Here is a 19,692-nt window from a genome sequence, read left to right as displayed (position 1 = left end):
GATGCCAGGGTTACACCCCTACTCTTTTTCGAAGGACATCCTGGGATTTTTAATGACCACGGAGAGTCAAGACCTCGGTTTAATGTCTCATCCGAAGGACGGTGCTCTTTGACAGTATAGTGTCCCCGTCACTACACTGGGGCGTTAGGACCCACACAGGCCACAGGGTGAGCACCCCCCTGCTGACCTCACAAACACCTCTTCCAGCAGCAACCTGGTTTTCTCAGGAGGTCTCCCATCCAGGTACTAACCAGGCTCAGCCCTGCTTAGCTTCAGGGCAACCAGTCTTGGGCTACAAGGTGATATTTGAGTATTGAGTTGTATTTCTTAGTGTTATTTTAGGCAGTATTTTGTGGTAAAATTATTTGGGTGGTGGCAATTTGCTCCAGTTTAGTAAACATGACCAAAATTCCTCCTGCCAAATTTAGCAAACAACCCCTCACTTACACAAGATTTTTAGTCTGTGTGAATGTGTTGATTCAAAGAGCCTTTATGAGCACGTTTTCACAAAGCCAGTGAGTGGATAAAGCACACAAAGCACATTTGGATAACAAAAAAATATATATATATTTTTTTTTTCTTCTGTAATTATTATTTTTTTCCACATGCCTATTGTAGTCCTGCAAACAATGTTCATTTTGAAGGTTTTGGAAACTAATATTTTGTACCCATGTAGGCTATTCTATATATTAGGCCTATGTGCAAGAAGGGTTACAATTATTCATTATATTCTAACATTGTAACAATGTTACAATCTAAAAACAAAAACAATGCTTTTATAGAATACTAAAAATAAATTACTATATCTATTAAGTGTTAGCTCTTAAGATGAACACATTCACTAATCTGAGCTTAGTGATTAAAATAAGCCGGGTGCACATTGTACGATTTATGATAGTCCTTTATGATTGTTTCTTGTCAGACTGTACAATACATGATCCCCCTGTAAGCCTTGTCACAATAAGATCTTGGTTATCATCAGAGTGTACAGCATTAAAGACGCATTAAAAACTGACATACACAGGAAAATTCCTCCGGAGTTTTACTTCGTCAATCCGTGACAGTGAGCTGCATTACGTGTGGGATTGAAATGGTAGCTACAAAGAAATCTCTAACGTTAATTTTGGTCATGGCTTGTCCTGAAAAACAGAAAATTTGTCAGTCGTCACACCGCAGGAGTGTGAGTCAAATCTTCTGACACTGCCAGAATTTCATTGTAGGTCAAATTTGATCGCAACGGTTATTTAATCTTCTGTTAGTGAGCCGGTCAAACTAACGATCAAAAACTTCAGATTTTAGCCTAGGATTAGAGGAATCTTTTAGGATTTGCTTAATTCGTCTCAGACTGCGAAATTGTAGTGTAAACCCAGCTTTGGCCTACATTTGATTACCCCGGCCCGTTACAAGAGACACTTTTCAGTTACTACTACTATCAAGAAAATATACTTGTAACTTTTAATGTCCAAAAATTAATTGATCAATGTTTATTTTAGAATTATTGCGGTCCGTCTGTTTGTCGAGCCATGCATGCGGTGGCTCTGGTTCAATGAAGTCTGTGAAGTTTAGCGGAGACTTTTTTGCATGTGGCTAGTCCAATCCTAACAGCAAAATGAAAACATTTGCATGGCTTTATACAGTAACATTTACATATGGATAAACATGTGAAATGTAAGTTATCCTTTGATAAACACCACATCTCAAATGCATTAAAAAGTACCAGTACCTGTTAGATCACCTGACGGGGTAATATCTTCCGAGGTTATTTTGAAAGCCTTAATATAAAGCATGTCTTATGTTTAGGAAAAATTGGATTATGCACTTTCCTTGCAGCAGCTCACTGTCTGTCTTCTGCTATTATGCGCTCGTAATATCTAACAACTGTGTATTGATAGAAACGGTATTGCCTCATAATCCTGTTTATTTTATAAACTCGATATAAGACCAAGCCCTATTTTTTGCTTCAGGAGAGTGACTAGAAATTACCTGTAAAGTGGGAGAATTTGAACGTATTGCAGGTCAGATTCAAACCTGCATCACCCACATGAGCACCACAGTTTAATATAGCTTGAGCACATATGTAACCAGTTTCATAATTATTTTTTCTTTTAGTGTTTTGGATAGAAAGTAGAGATTGATGAAACTTTTTTTGGAAGATGCGCAGAATTTTATTGGACCTGCAGATGTGAGATTTTCGAGAAAGCTCTAGCAAATAGTGAAGTCAATTTAGCTTTGTCATAAAGGGATTATTATATAATTGCTTTCTTGAAGCAACAGTATTTAGATGTGTGCATGAAAGATGAAGAGACATGGTGAATTAATTGAGTGAGCACAAAATGAATCCTCTTTAAATATGTCCAGAACCTCACGTAACATCTGTCCAGCGTGTCATCCGAACACACTGTCACCTGCCGCTCTTCATTACGATAATGATTTCTACCTTCCATTTCTCAGTTGGATTTTGGGATTTTTGACTATTGATTTCCCTAAAAAGAGCATTCTCCATGCTGAAGTTGTCTTTCTTACCCTTCATGGCTGTGGCCGCCTGCTAAGCTCTCAGGCGCAGTGAGTAATTGGAAATCTCCTTTGTGCCAAGGGACACCCTGTGCTGCATATCTTTCCTTCATTCCTTGGGTTTGACACATCCCAGGGATTTCTCTCTGTTTCCTCACACACATACAGTTTGTAAGTGTACACCTCCTAGCCTTCAGCCAAGAGAGTTGAGGGATGTTTTCGGGACGAGGTACAGTGTGTGTCATTAGCTGCCAGAGGGTCTTTGAGGTATGGTAATTGAAGTTACACTCACTCTGACAGAAATATGCAATGCCAAGGTGACCAGAAGTCATTCATTTTTTATACACTCGAATACTGTGGTTGAGTAGGATGATCTACATTTTACTTGACTGCAAATGATGACAGCAATAAAGCAATTGTCATTCATTTTCACATTCACATCACATTGATTGTGATGTCCGCACACTGAAAATAACAGCTCCAAACAACTTTTTTTTTTTTACATTTCGACCATCAGGTCTTCATCTGGCACAATTCTTTGATTCTGGAAATTTCTTTCAGTGTTATTTTGATAAACATGACGCAATACAACATTATGGTTAAATGAAAAGTTTTTTCTGTTATGAAATCATTGTTTAAACACAAAACACGTGATGTCAATGATGTCATCGGTGAATCCGCCCAATCGGGAAACAGCTGTGCTGTCATCAGAGCTTGTGCAGCCACTGTCGAATCACTCTCGCTGTACTTTCAGTGATGTGGTGTCAGCACTGCATGAAGTCGAACATACCTAGTGACTGTAACCTCAGCGGTTTACTCGCAGTCAGTGTTAAGCGTACCTTGGAGCGTTGAAAGGCCTCAGGGGTAGCACCCTTAGTCCTTCTATTTGCTGAGCCCCATGTATTGATACAGCTGTGTCTTTCTCAGCCTTCTCAATACTACAGTTGCACTGTAAATCTTGGCTGAATTGGCAAGTCATGCCTTCCTCTCTCTCTCCCTCTGGAGACCAGAATGTCTCTTTCCCTTAAGACTCTGGGGTGCTCCCTAACAACAGGGATCTAATGATCACTGTGTTGTCTGAGATAGATTATATCTTTACACAGAGAATAACTATTTACTATTTTTTTTTTTTAGTGGCAATTTTTTTACAGTGCTCTTTTGTGCCTTTTTTTTTTTGCAGTGCTGCTAGAATTGTTCCTTTAATTTTTTTTCCATTCTGTACGTTTGCACACTCCTATATGCATAAGACGCTCTGACCCTGACTGACCCCATGGGGACACCCTTTAATCTGTGCGGTGGATGTGTTATAGCCTGGCTGGATTACTTTTAAGTCGCTTCTGATTTGTATTCACTGATCAGGCTTAACGTGGGCAGCAGTAGCCGGGTTAGCTTTGTTAGCATGATAAATCATCTGGTGGCTTACTGTATGTAGAGCGGTAAACCTGGCTTCAGCCCTTCTTTTTTTTCAGGTCGAACCCTGATTGCGTCACAGATAGCTTGTCAGCTGCTGCTAATTTTGACATGCTCACAGTCTCTTGTCTATTTACAGAGCAGTCTTCAACTGGCTGTAACTCTCAGGGAAATAAACAAGCATGTTGGACGTGAACAGCAATGCCAATGTAAACCGCAGCTCTGTTATTGCACCTGTAATTGATTTAAGAGGGTAAATGTGCATGTTGGCCATCGCAGAGGATTTTACAGGGACATTCTCCCTTGAACATTCAGATTAGTCGTTGAGTCAACCAACATGGACTTTTCAATGGTTGAATCTTAAATTAGTCCCCTGATTCTATGTTGTTACATGTTAGTGTACAGTATATTGAGTCTTTTGCTAAACTCGTTTCAGTTGTGGATAAATGGTCAAGATATTACTTTATTAATATGAAATTATTATGTTAATTTAACTCATTAAATTTGACTGGGTTGAATTGAGCCAATAAAATTAAATGTCAACGAACTGATATCTTTGTTCACTGCTAGAAGCAAGAGCCATACTAACATGCTAAAAAAAAAAGTTAAGATGGGATTTGCACAATAATGGCTTATTGATTAAAGCAACATACAGCTTGGGTTGAGGATATACGCTTCACTCTTCAGCACAATGGTAACCCCCAAAATGACTAGCCTATATAACAGAAACGGTTCTAAATCTTAAACAGAAAATTAAACACTAATGGCTGGTTTCACAGACAAGGCTTAAGCTAGTCCCAGTCTATTATGTGTTTGAGCTGTCTGAAATAAAAGCAACTTGCACTGACATATCTTAAAATATGTTAGTGTCATTGTTTTGTCTCAATATGCACACCAGTATGTTTTTTTTTTTTCTAAGGCAGTGTTATAAAATCTACTTAAATATCCAATTTAAGGTCTAATCCTTGCTTAATCTAAGACCTGTCTGTGAAAACCGGTCCTCAGTTTCCAGCTTTTTCATCTTCCTGAAAAACACATAAAATATCACTTCATTTTAACATTTACTCTCTTCATCCAGTCCTAAAGCATGCTGGGAACTATAAATATAAATCCCCTGCCCAAAGCAGGTTATGCCAACAAAAATGATTCATGTGGTCTCATCACAAATGGTTTGGTAATTTCTATTTAGCATATTTAAGTGGATGTCACACAATTTTGCATATAAGTGGATTTCACGCAATTTAAGTTGGGACAAAAAAAGTGTCTAGATTTGTTGAATTAGCTCGGTTCGTTTCAGTTCAGGCTGTTTATCTACTGTATCTTTGTCTTCTGTTTGTAAATGACCTCTAATGATCATCTAACCTCCATTTACCAAGGATAACTCGCATGTTGGTCATCAGAATGGACTGTGGCAGGCATTTACTTTTGGTAACACTTTATTTTAAGGTGACATTTATTCATTACTATATTAATAACAGTAAATTATGCATAATTTCGACTAACTCCAAACCAAACCTAATCTGTAACACTATAATAAGTCCATGTTAATTTAATATTTCTTCGTACTTATTTGAGTAAGTACAATGTATCTACGTCACAGTTTCTGTAAATGGCCTTGATGGACTGGGTAAGATCATTGCATTTTGAGAACCGTTGAATATATATAGTCCTAGTATTATACTAGACTGTGCAAAGAAGTACCTGTTTTCCAATAACAGTAATATGCACTCGAAACAAAGCCTTTAGGAATGACCGGTGCGGTGTGTAATATGTCCTCATATACTCGTATGGCTGTCCAGGTCTGAGAGCCTCGAGCTGGGATGGGCTAAGCTCTGTATCTGCTGTAAAACGACTGGCTGCCTCTCTGCGGTACCTGGGGAATTCTCTGACCCACTTTGCCTTTCGGTTGGAGTTATTTTTTACACATTAGAAGAATAAAACAATGGCAGGCCTCACAATGTTTTTGCTTTTACGTTTTTCCTCTCTTTCTTGTTCCTTTGTCACTGTCTATTTTGCACCAAATTTAATGAGGTGGTGGCGAAGGGGGAATGGAAGTTCATTCAAATCTTTAGCTGTGAGGAAAATGGGAGTCAAATGCTACTTTAAAACGTTGGTATTTTGTCAGCCATCCTGCAACGCGACAACATTGCTCCTCATGACAATCCAAGATTGCAGCGTAACTGATCAATTGTACTGACAATAAGCTCACACACATACGTAAGCTTGCACATACAGTCGCATACGCAGAAAAATTGTCTTTGTCGGCGGATGCTCTCTCAGCAATATTTGTAGAGGATGGTGCAGTCTCTGGAGATCCAAGTCTGAACTGATGCAAACCTCGATCGTTATTCCACACTGCCTCTTTCACAGAGAGGTCACAGGGGCTGCATTTGCACTGGAAGGCCTAATGTTTAGATTCGATATTTTGACACGCGTTCGATTTTTATATTTTTTCCTAGCGGTTTGCATTTACTTAAGGCGATACTGACTGTGTTAACTTGAATACCCTGCCAAAATGTGTAGTGCTGGTGGCCTAAATTGATTGGTCAAAACTAGTCTGCGGCACAGAAATGAGAATTGTATGACCAGGTGCACACAGCCTTTGAGGTCTCCGGTCATGTACGGACCTCGGAAGCATCTCAGCAGGCGGTTTAGGACACAGAGACCTCACTGATTATAAGCCTATGTTAAGCTGATTAGAGGCTTTAGGTATCTCCGTGCTTTCTGCTGGTAATGCTGGTGTCAAGTACCAGAATCGCAGAAACTTGCAAATGTTATCCATTAGAGAGAGAGTTGCTGTCACTTTCTCACCGTAGGCAAGCAAATTTCCTAACATAGTGATGCTACTCAACCCTCTACGGATAAACTGTAGCTCGAGTCGCCGTTGGCTAGTAAAATGTTCATATTGCCCTCCAGACTTTTTACAATAAAATTTTCTGGAAAAATATAATAAAGCTGCAGTTTGTAGCTTTTTTGGGGGTTAAAAATGATCTAAAATATAACCAGCCAGTGTTCAAATCTATCTGCTTGCCTTAGCTGGATTTAAAGCGTTAAGCTTGTATTAATGCTTTTAATTTCAGTGGTACTGGTGGATTTCCGCGAGAGATTCGAGCATGTCGTCACATCTGTACACAACACATATAAATGAGGAGTCTCGGCTAGTAGGCTATATTGAGTGTAAGGATGTTGGAGCATTTTCTTAAAGCACTTGATATAATTAAACTTATCAATTTGATGGCATCCAGAAAGGTTCAAACGACTATCACCAGTGACAACTAGATATTCATCTGCTGTTAAATGCAAAAGACTTCGTTTGGACTTCAGACTGGCTACAGAAAAAAAAAGACTTAAATCACTTAAAGACTTTTATCACTTAAAAAAAAAAATCTATGTTCGTTTTTTATACTGTCACCATAATTAAGATTTTGAACAGGTTTTCTGCGTTTTTGTGTCAAATATCTCCTTTATTGTGAAAATAACAGCAGAATTCATTTGTCACAGAAACAGTGAGGATCTCAAAAAAAAGAGACTGTAACCGGACCCATGTGGAAACGAGGATAAAATCGGAAGGACATTACATGTAGTCACGCAATGCTGATGTTGTTAACATAAACAATTTGAGAACAAAGTATAATTATTTTGCACGGTTTTGCGTGATATGATAACTTATAAGCGATTGTTAGATTTAATCAGTGCGATTTACTGCAATGTCAGAACCAGATCAGAAGTGGATGTTTCTTACTAGTTCAGATGACATTTTGTGGTGAAAATTCTTATGTTGGTTGTACTTCCAAAAAGAATAATCTGTGATTCTGAATGACCGTATCCACATCTTCACAGTGTCTGACAGCCTCACACTTTCCTCAAACATTGTGTTCATCCACGCTGTGCCGTGCCGAGGCATAACTCGCGCAAAGTTGATAATTCTTGAATAACTGCAATTGCAGGTTTCAAACAGAGATGGCGACAAAGAGGAAAAACTGTGGACACACAGTGAGAGAAAGAAAGCATCAGAGGGCGCTCTCAGACAAGCGTCAGTGCTTAAGAACAAGCCATTGGCTTGTTGGAGACTTTTTTTGTCGCCTCGTGAAATTTGGTCGCATATGCAGGTGATTGACTCGCATTGTAGATGGTTGCTACTAACTTAACTACTGTGTGACTATCTCATCAATTTTCATAATAGTGTAGTTTTTATATCAAATTTCCGCATCAAGTGTGAACATAGCATTTCACCTACATTAGTGAGTTAGGAAATCGATTCATTTTAGTTGCAGTTCAGTTGGAACCATTTGTGCAGTTGAACAATAATAAATAAATAAAAATTCAGGAAGTAATGTCTTTTGTTGTGAAGTATATAGAAGTGTATTTTATCACTTAAAAAAAATCTATGTTCGTTTTTTATACTGTCACCATAATTAAGATTTTGAACAGGTTTTCTGCGTTTTTGTGTCAAATATCTCCTTTATTGTGAAGATAACAGCAGAATTCATTTGTCACAGAAACAGCGAGGATCTCAAATGTGATGTCATTAAACTTTAACAGAGAAGCTATATTTAAAGAAACTGCAAACTTTACAAGAAGTGTGCAAACTGCCCATTTTTACAAAAAAGCAGTTAGCAACAAAACAAGTAAACAGCTGATCAGATGATGATATTTATCAAGGTATTACTCATTTAAATCTCCACAGTATAGTAACTATGTTTTGTTAGAAACTTGTATTGCTACTATGTTTTTTAGCTGGATAGTTTTGACCAACAATTTTACGTTTTGAAAATGTATAGCTTTCAAAGTTACAAGCGTTTGTAGTGGTCAAGTTTGTCTCTTAAGAAATAGATTTCACTGTTTCCATTACCACTCTCTATCCCACTCCGTACACCTCGAGATGAGCTCAGCTTCTCATCTTTTGATAGAATAAGGTGTCATTGACCGAACCAACCTCTGCTTATTAGCGAGTTTGCAGCTGTTTCCTGTTGTGGCGGTAGAGCGGTTAAGAGACGACAGCTGCGTTAAAAACAAGTGAGGTGACAACACAAACTGCGCTGCGCGTCAGGCTTGGCCTCCGATCGCAATGTCTCTTAACACCTAGGAGTGGGAGGGAGCCAGTTTCCATGGTAACTGCAGAAGTAAAATGATTGGGCTTGGCCCAGATTGTGTTAAAGAGTAATGAACGGAAGAGGGGCTTTTCTCCTCCCTTTCTCTCACGTTTTGTTCCTAATTCTTGCATTCTTTGAGCAATAGACATCTATTATAAATCTAATCCTCGGGTGGAAAAACTCTTCAACATCACAGCTGTGTCTTTCATGACTAGATTAACTGCTGTAATCTCTATGGTAGAAACCCTGCCTAGTGGTTATTACATCACTCTTTAATTTAGTAATTTGTCTTTATTTTTTAATAATTGAGTCAAAGCCCTCACATAATACCCATAATCTTTGCCCCTTTTATTTGCCTGACTTGGATGTGTGTTAAACCAGTGTGTGATTTCTTTGGCGCTCAATGCAGGATGAGAGAACATGCGAAGGTAAATATTTTGGCTCTTGGGCAAATGAGACCCGGATGTTGAGTGTTGGCTTGTTTTATGGATGGCTGAAGCTGGAATGAGCTCTATATTGAGCAGGCGGCCATGTTTTTAAATGATGGACAGAGACCTCATTGTGAGGGGCAAGCCAAGCTTGACCCGTTCAGACTGGGTGTCTGTCTATCGATTTCAGTTCCTGTTCAGGCCTGACTTGAGTAGCTTGTTCAAACTCTCACGCTAACAAGAAGTGGATGTGAAGTTAAGCTTTGTGTTGTCCTACAGATGAGGATGTTCATTCAGCTAGTGCCATTGAGCAGGTGGTTATTTATTAACTGATAAAACTAATAAATTAACTAAATGTAATATAACCTTAGTGGAAAATCTTACCTTTTCATTCTTGTCAAGTCTATTTTCATATTTTAATTATTATTATTTATTTTTTTTTGACATTTTATGTAATGTAGGCTATACAATGTTTGGTTGTTTTTCTAGGATAAAATATACCATTAAATATTGTGGTATTTATGTAGCCTACTATGAAAATGATAGATACTTATGTAATATATGATTTTGATCACATTGGTCATCCCTCCTATTTACCCAGTGAAAATTCATGAATGAATGCATGCCCTTCTACTAAAAGTCAAAGGCACTTAAATCGTTTGGCAAGATAAGAGGTTCTATTTGAGACGCCTGAGCCGGATAATCTCTGGGCTGTTTTCATGTGAAAACTGTCTTCAGAGCAGCTACAGTTAAACACTTTGACCCTTTTGGGGCACTTCACCAAATTGCTAGTTTCAGTAACCAGCATTACTGTACTCGAACAGTGAGTTAGGGTCAGAAGTCCTGATCTGTCTGATAACACACGGTTGAGGATTATTTTCCTCTCGGGAAGGAAGAGATCCAGCTCTTCGCTATAATAGCTTTGTCTGCGGGAGTCTGAGGTAACAATCCAGCTTTGGCAGTTAGAGCACTGCCTTATTGCTAAAGCCGAGCTGGAAGGCTCTTGTGCGAGATCTCTGCAGGATGTGTCTGGTCTCATGGAAGGCGTTTGGATCCTGGTGAGAAGCTGTAATGTTGAATGGCAGAGGAGAATGGTTCCATCATTCGTGAGTTAGCGAGCTTTTCACAGCAAAGGCCAGCGGCACGACTCCGACCTTTCGTTTGGTGAACCAGAATGAGCTTGCAGGTGGATTTGTGACTACACCATTCTCAATCCTTGCTTGAAGGGCTGAGACTCTGATATGTGTAGCACAGAAAATGTGGTTTCTAAAACATAAAAGGGGAGTTTTATTTTTTGGTTCAGGCTTTTTTTTTTCAGGGGTGGTAGTCACATAGCTAGCTGAATTATGTACACTAAACCTTATAAAAGTATATAAACCTAACTTGCTCAGTTCCATCATTGCAGGCCCATTCACTAAGAATAAAAGCTATAACTAAAAATCCAAATGTAAAAAAATAGCAGAGTCAACACCACAACTATAATTGGTGTCAATCAGAATCCATCCTGTTTTAAGATATTAAACATTTAAAAAAGAGCAATATCATCCACTGGTGTGACAGTGAACGCTAATGTAGTTATTGTTATAGTTAGGGTTGGGTATCGAGAATCGAGTATCGATCGGAACAGGGACTAACTTTTCGTTTTTCCCGAAATCGTTCAAAAGTTAAAATTTCGATTCCTAGTTTCGATATTCACAGTCCGCCGAGCGGAAGAAGAAACCACTGAACAACACCAACGAAGAAGCGTCTACCGGAAGTGTTCATAACCGCGCGAGTCGAACATGAGTAGCTTACGTCGGCGGTCCAAAGTGTGGCTTCACTTTTCTAAAAATAACGAAATCTCGGCAAAATGCAAAATTTGTGACAAAAGGAGTATTTGTGACAGAAGGAGTATTTCCTTCAGAAAGACCGTTGGTTAGCAAGGTTAGCTAAACTTTTTTGACCCTGCCTCTTAAAAGAATCGGAATCGAGAATCGTTAGGAACCGGAATCGAAACAAGGAATCGGAATCAGAATCGTTCAAATTCAAACGATACCCAACCCTAGTTATAGTTATCATTCTTGTTGTGAACAGGCCTTAAGGTACAGGAAAGAAAGTCAGATATTATGTCACGAGAGTAAGCGAGCTGACTAACAAGAAGAGTGAGATGAGCTGACTGACAACACAATGGCGGAAGATTTTGTTTCAAAGCGAAATGCTAATTCGAACGCAAAAGTAAAATATGCATGGATGGACATTCATAAGAGATCTAAAAGCGAGGTGGTCCTCCTTGAGAACGTCCTCCTTGGCTTCTCAATTATTTCAGCCGAACAAATTTTACATGGCAATATTCTACTCATTTTTGTTCATGATAGATTGCATCCACACAGCTGACATGTTCACCATTTGCAGCTTATGGATGTGTCAACATAAACAAGTCATCTAATCAAACGGCATTGTTTCGGTCTGATTTTCCCTCTCCAAAACCAAGCTTTTTAGCTTTTTAATAATTTCGCTTACCAAAATTGTGACGCACCATTAAGAGAATGCAACACGTTTGTGTTACAATTACAAATTGTTGTCTGACACATTGAGGAACACTAACACAAAAGTGAGCTTCCAAATCCAGAAGCGATTTTGTTGATGCATTGGCTTGGAGTATTTTTAGGCCTTACTCTGTTTTTCATCTTGATTCTCACTCTTTATCCTTGTGCTGCAGATCCCTCTCTGTGTGTTCAGATGCAGTCGTCAGCTCTCTGAGGAGAACATCTGGACGTCTAAGGCTGGCACTGTTAATTAGGGCTCTCTGCAGTCAGTCACTCTGTTCACACTGATGTGCTAAAGTCTTTATGGATTTTCACGGTCATTTGAATTAACACAGAAAAGGATCTGTTCAGTCAAATTCAAAAACGCATTAAAATTCTGAAAAGGGAGAAACATATTGGCCAAAAATGAGAATGTGCTTGTGTTCTTTACAAGACTATAGTGTGTCCAAAATCTTTGTTGGCAGTCATCTTTACTAGTCTTTGTTTTTGAATCCATATTTTGTGCTAAAGTTTTTTTTTTCTTTTGCATTGAGACATGATTTTCGTGACACTTAAGCAGATTTCATCCCAATTACATAAAATAAAATAGCCTAAATCTGTGTGTGTTTTGTGCGTGTATATACTGTATATATATATATATATATATATATATATATATATACACTGTATATATACACACAGTATCTCACAAAAGTGAGTACACCCCTTACATTTCAGCAAACATTTTAGTATAACTTCCCAATACTATGGAAATTAAACTTGGATAGATTTTAGAGTTGTCAATGTGCTGCTGTATATTTACTGTCCTCTGAAAATAACTCAACATACAGCCATAATTGTCAAAAAAACTGGCAACAAAAGTGAGTAAACCCTAAGTGATAATTGCCGGATCTCTGCGGTGTTTACTATTTAACCGGCGGGATAAATGACTCTTGCACCAGATGCAAATCTAAAGTATAGCACCTCAATGCAGAACATGAGATCCACGGGGAGGAGTCGGATCAAGATCCAAGGGGTGGAGATGGGTAGGATTAGGGTTGGGTTTAGGGATTAGGGGTGGGTTTAGGGATCAGGGGGCGGAGTTGGGTAGGTTTAGGTGTATGTAAGGTGGGAGGAGTTGGATGTGCATCCGACTCCTCCCCGTGGATTTCATGTTCCGCAGTGAGAACCATCTCAATCTAAAAGGGTTGGTCTGAAATAGCTTCATTATTCAAAGGTGTGGTTTGGGCGTAACGGGAAACAAACCAATAAGAACGTCATATCACATTCCCTTTAAGAACATGAGGAACGAGGTGCGCTTGTTCCATGGCGCAATTTTATTATAACGCTGCATTTACCAGCCGTGCTTCAGAATCGTTTCACAGCCGAGACAATCGATATTCTCGTCAGGACCGTAAAAGAAAGAGAAATGACATTGGGGATTGGACAAACCCACCCAAATTAACTTCGGTTAAACATGCATATAATCTTTATGCCTATTTTTCCCATCGTCATGATCACAACAATGATTTCCCTTGTATTTTAATGTTTTTCCTTGTAATAATGTATCATTTGCAAAAAGTAAATGCATCTGTGTAGATGAGAGAATCATCTTGCATTGTTCACACTCTGTATTATGGCCAAGCATGCACGCTTAAAATAGCATCCGAATGTACGCGCAACGTGCCACTGACTTTAGACTAGGTTTTTTTTTTCTGGTCAGTGGCGCAATTGTTTTCTGGAACCACAAAATAACACCAGGGATTGTTTGTGCTGGAACACGCCTCCTTTTTTACACTGATCCACCCTATTGCATGAGTGCAAACTACGAATGATTCAAAGCCAAAGCCAAATTGATGTACAAAGTCAATTGCGTTTGGTGCTGCTACAAAAACTCTTGTAGGTAGTTAAAGCAAAAGGCCATATTATAAGCAATAAGGACAATCAACTAAAAACTGAAGCTTTTTGTGGGATATAATTTAGATGTTAATTAATTTGCTGTTGAATTATTTTATTGCAACATTTTGTGGCAAATTCCTCTGTAAAGCAAGTTAAATAATGGTAATGGAACAGCATTTCCTGGAAGCTAAAGGGCAATGGTACTTCATAATAATGGCATCCCTGACCTTTACAGCTGCTGACAAGAGAAAATTAGGGTTTGGCCAGCAGATTCTCCCCGATGCTCTTTTAAGTGACTTGCAGTCAGACTGGTTTGTCGATTGGCATTCATATAGTAAAACTCCATTCTTTGGAATGCTGAAAGTTTTTGTTGTTTTTACAAAGGTCTGCCACAACATGTTCTGCCTTTTTCAGGAAGAACATTATCTGACAAGAAACAGGTTTGTCCAGAAAAAGCTGTCATGAGCTATAAACCAATCAGGGGACGCCTTGTAGTGAGTTTGGGCTTTATGGCTCAAATGTCCCAGCTTAAGTAGGCGTCTGTAGATTACATCGGCCTTTACCAATTAAAATGTATAGCACAGACACCGTCTGCTTGACATGTATCCCACAGTAGAGCTATTCTCATCTGGAAAGCGTTCTTTCTCCAGTATTCAAAGTGGAGCGCTGTGTGGGAGACGTTGTCTGAGAGCGCTAATTGAATTTCACTTTCCAGGATCACCACACACTCCACTTTACTGACGATCCCGCTTAGCTCATCCCACATATGTGGAGTTTGACAGATTTAGAATAACACGCCTCATTGTGACAAATATTTAGACCTGTTGTGTGTAGACTGCCAGAGGTCTTGGGATTGCTTTCATGCTTTCAGAGCTTATTCATTGTCAACTTTATTTGGAAACATTATAGGATTTCAGTCTGTTGTTCTGCATATGGCTCGGTGTCGTGTTCGAAACTTTTGAAGCACTGATTAAATTGCCTCTACCATAGAGTATCAAAAAATGTCTTGTCGTTCGGTATCAAATTTTTAAATCTAAGGGGATAATCTGGTCAACGTCAGTGAGCCAATAAGCATGCAGCATGATTGGCTGTGGCGATTGATCAAGAAACAATACTAGTGTGGCGAGCGGGAGATAAAGGGCAGAGCCGCACGGTGAGTAAGTAGGTCAAGTGCAGATGATGAACACCTTTGTCTGATTGCAGTAATTGGTGTGGAGAGACTGCATATTAGCCGGCGGGATTGAGAGAGGGTGAGAGAGAGTTGGACTGGGACTCAAGGAACTGGTGATTGAGAGAGAAATGATCTGCTGACCGTAAAGAGTTGTTGTTTATCTGCTGTATTACTATAATAACACAGTGAACGCGCTACTGTGCGCCCTGTTTCTTTTGTTTATTTTAATAAAACCTAAGACCCAGTCACGCCGACCCTGTCTTCTTCCTTCCACACCCACTGAGCCTCATCACAACTAGTTTATGTCAGTTACGCCCAGAGACGTGGCTCACACCACACACGTGTAAGCGTCCCAACCTCCACAGATGTAAAATATGTGTGAACGATAAAAAGAGTGGCTACATTTGACCTGGCTCGATGCCTTGAGCTTGCGCTTGAGTGTGGGGCATATATTCTTCCTCCCAGTGGCCTAAAGTCATTGAGTCTGTAAAAAAAGTCAACAAACTAAAAAAATAAAACCAATATTATTATTTTTTTTGGCAATATGTAATGTAATCTTGTTAAAGCAGATTTCATAAATTTGGTATCGAAAAAAGTATCCTTCAGGAAACCGTATCGAAATATGTTTTAATGATACCGAGCCCTAGTTCTGCATCCATCATGGGCAGGATGGCTGAGTAGCTGTCCAAAAAAGGACTTGTGTGTGTGTGTATACAGTTTGTTTATTTCTTAGCCACCAAGCAGTGACGTGATTTATGCCCATGTCGATTAGGGATGCACCGATATGAAAATTTTGGCCGGTACCGATAACCGGTAATTCTTTATATTTGAAAGCCGATAACCGATATATCGGCCGAAAAATTTAAATCCAATTTTTTTATCTAATTTTGAGAGCCTGATTACAAAAACAAAAGTCTCACAATTAAATCCATGTCTCAAGCGCACGATTATAATGATGTTCTCATTATAGTGTTGTGTAGCCGATATGACAGATTTGCGCTGCACATGTTGTACCAAACAATATTTAAATTTTTAAAAATCTCTTTTTAAAGAGATTTCAAAAATATTTCAAGAAAATCAAAATCATAAACAGTGCTCAACAAGTGTCTCAGCTGAAGGGAATAATACATTATTTATCGGCTTTAATATATCGGCCACATTTTCTTACAAGGCCGATAACGATAACATTAAAAATGAACATATATCGGCCGATACCGATATGCTGGCCGATATATCGTGCATCCCTAATGTCGATGCTTTCCCACAGACAGTTATTGACAGACATGATAACGTGCATAAGCGGTCAATCTGATTTGACTATATGTGCAAAAATTGTGCCGAAATAGTTTTTCTTTTTTAATATTTGGATGTGTTTGTGTTGTTTTTAAAGCTTTATTAGTTTGTAAACTTGACATAATTAAAATGAATTGTCATGGCCTCCGTGTTCATGAGGCAGCCATTATTCACTTTTGACTTCACATTTGTTTTGCTGGATAATTGAGTGTGCAGCACTTTGTATCATAGCAGCTCACATAAGAGTGTAATTATTGATGTTTGAATTAGAGCTCTGTGCATTGATCACACTTCTGCTAATGCCTCTATTTTAGTGCAGCTTGATCAATGTGGCACTAGGACTTCACATCAATACAGTCTTACAGAACAACTGCAGTGTTCTTCCATACAACGTCACAATATTTAGTCATAAACACCATTGCGTTTTCATGGTATTTCATCTGTCTCATTAGGTCTTCTGCAGATCATTGTGATATTGATGTCTGACTATAAGCATTGACAGCGTTAAAAGGCACAAATGTTTCATCTGCACTTTTTCTGTCTATGGTTCTTTCCTTCCTGTTTTTCATTTGCTTTTCTTATTTGTTTGTATTTTAAGCTTCCAACCTGTTCCTCTTATTCACCCTTTGTTCTTTTTTTTTTTGTTCCGTCATTTTCACTTCCCATCCTTCTTACAGTCCTTCGATCCTTTTTCCCGTCTCTCCTTTTCTTTAAACTTTCATTTTGTCTTTGGGCCTGTTCACATATCGCGTTTTGCGCGCTCAAGTTCGTTATTTCAAAGGTATGCGCGCTCATAATGGAAGCGGTGCGACATGCTCATTTTTTCCGCGCCGCATGGAGATAAAAACATCTCAACCTTTCAGAATGCCGCAAGTGCACCATAAGCGCACAGTAGGTCACGTGACAAGAACCAACCGGAGCGCAACCGCCCTAGCGCTTTTGAAAAAGGAAAATGCGGCGCGGCCAGTGTTTTCTACACGTTTTTAGGCGCTATATGTGAATCCGGCCTTATTCTTCCTTCCATACCTCTTATTCTTACTTTCTTTTTGTTATTATGCTTCCTTGCTTCCTTTTTTCCCTTTCTCTTTTATGAATTTCCTACATTAGCCATTCTTTCTTGCTGTTATTCTTTAATGTTATATTGCAACGTTTATATTTTGTTATTCATCCATTCTTTGTATCTTTATTTGCCTCTTTTACTTCCTTCCTTCTTTGCTGTTTTCTTTCGTAACCTTGCATCCTAATGTTTCTTGTTTCCTCCTATTCACCCTTTTTCATGGATAAATAGACACTGGCTCATGAACGCAGTTACTGGCAGATTGATTTTTTCAATTGGAAAGATTAGAGATGACCCATTGTCACCCGTCTCCCGGCATAAACAATTTCCAGTGCTTGCTTTATCATCAAACAATCAGGCATGCCGCTCTGCCAGTCGCTGCAGTGATGATACTGAAGCGCAGAGAACTCGCTCTACTACCAGTTTAGTCTTGGCAAGATGCCCATCGATGGAGGTGTAGCATGAAACACTCGGTCGGTCAGTTTCAAGAGTGCTCAGACGCAGCGGTTGACTGCCCACTAGAGAGTGAATTATAATTTTGGAATGGGAGGAAAAGAGCTTGTGTTTAAAAGTGATTGTTTTCACCCATTGTGCTTCCAAGACTAGGTTTGTTTGACCCACAACTGGTTTTATTTTCTCTTTCCTCACTTGATCCTTGACTCAAGCATTGTCAGGGTTTCAGAACAGATCGCTGGCTGCTTTCAATCGGGCCGGGAGAAATGATTACATAATTGCCTTCTCTCAACTGTTTGACAACTGTGATAATTGTGCACTTAAAATTCCTGTCGCATGGTGCTGTTTAAGATAAGGGCTTTCAAATGCTGTCTGTAGTATTTGAAATATTACTTTTCTAGGTATATTTATCATTGTGACCCCTTGAAAAAACATGTATAATTAAAAGACATTTTAGTATATGAATTAGCGTGCATACCGGTAGAAAATGACATGAATAAAATAGATAGTTAAAAAGATACTGTTTCAGCTAGGGCTGCATAATATTGGAAGAAACTGCCATTGCGATATTTATTGTGCAGTATATTTTGGTGTATGAAAAAATAAAGAGGTTGTCAGCAGATAGACTTAATAGCTCTATTTGGAAACAATTGTTCAGTTTCGAATTTGTAAGTGCAGACTATCCTTTTAGGACTGAATGAGATGGGGGGAAAACTTAAATATGGTTGTTCACACTTTAGTTTATTCCTTACAATAACCAACTCAAACCAACTCTTTTTTTTTTTCAGTAACCTAAATAAACAGAATATATATTGGGAAAAATACTGGGAATGTGCCCACATTCCTGCTATTTTGACCCTTTCAGTATGTCTATAAAATATGAATTATTCACTTTCCAAACCAGTAGTGGTGTTTTGTTCCTAAATGAATCCTGGTATTGATGAATTAGCTTGAGAAAACAGTTTAGAAACTTGATCATGACAGCTTCAGTGTTTTAATTACAGACATTCATGTAAGATGAAAAAATGCAAGGAAGCTGCTTTGTGTGATTTTTTTTTTTTTTCGACTTCAGAGAATATTAATAAAAGCAGTGAAGTGCTGCATTCACATTGCAATTTCTGTTTTATTACAACACCAGCGGCCATATGTTGTGTTTTGTTTACGACCAGTTAGAGCATTCACTGCATCACATGATTGAAATAAAACATCATTGCTTGTTGAGGTGTAACTTCCAGCTCTTCCAGTCACTTCCATGGGGGCAACAGTCCATTTCATAGTGGTTAAATGGTGGGATGTTCAGTGGAAATGGATTTACCCCATGACCAACAGTGGATGGGGATTTGATGATCATGGCCGCGGTTGGAGCTGGGAGGATCAAAGCTGAGTTTCAGCATCATTACTCCAGTCTTCAGTGTCACATGATCCTTCAGAAATCATTCTAATATGATGACTTGATGCCCAAGCAACATTTATTATTATTAATAATTATCAATGTTAACAACAGTATTGTTGTATTTTTCTCAGGATTGTTTGAATAGAAAGTTCAAAAGAACAACATTTATTTGAAAGGGTTTTTTTTTTCAAATTTTTCCTAAAAAAAACATTTTATGTGTGTGTTCTGCATTTTTATTAATGGACAGTAAAAGCAACTTACTAATTGTGACTTAACATTTCAAATGAGTAAAATAATTAACTCTTATCTGTTTGCTTTATTTGATGTGGGTGGGGTTTATTATTATAGGATTATTATTTTTGAAACAACTGAAACCGTAAAACATTTTTGTTACTTGAAATAAAATTAAATAAACAAAAACATGAACTAAAATAAAATATTTAAGCTATTTATTGGCTATTGCCAAGGCTAAATTTCAAA

The 19,692-nt window shown here is 38.5% G+C and overlaps 1 protein-coding gene across 5 annotated transcripts in view; it reads left to right on the top strand.

The window, feature by feature from the left end:
• The window catches only part of strbp (spermatid perinuclear RNA binding protein), a 94,312-nt gene that overhangs the window by 11,600 nt on the left and 63,020 nt on the right, over positions 1-19,692 (top strand). The window lies entirely within an intron of this gene.

This window comes from Pimephales promelas, chromosome 23 (genome assembly GCF_988280905.1).
Source record: "Pimephales promelas chromosome 23, fPimPro1.hap1.1, whole genome shotgun sequence".
Lineage (NCBI taxonomy): Eukaryota > Metazoa > Chordata > Actinopteri > Cypriniformes > Leuciscidae > Pimephales > Pimephales promelas.
Note: the sequence above shows the minus strand (reverse complement) of the source record. Positions and strands in the feature narration are given on the sequence as shown.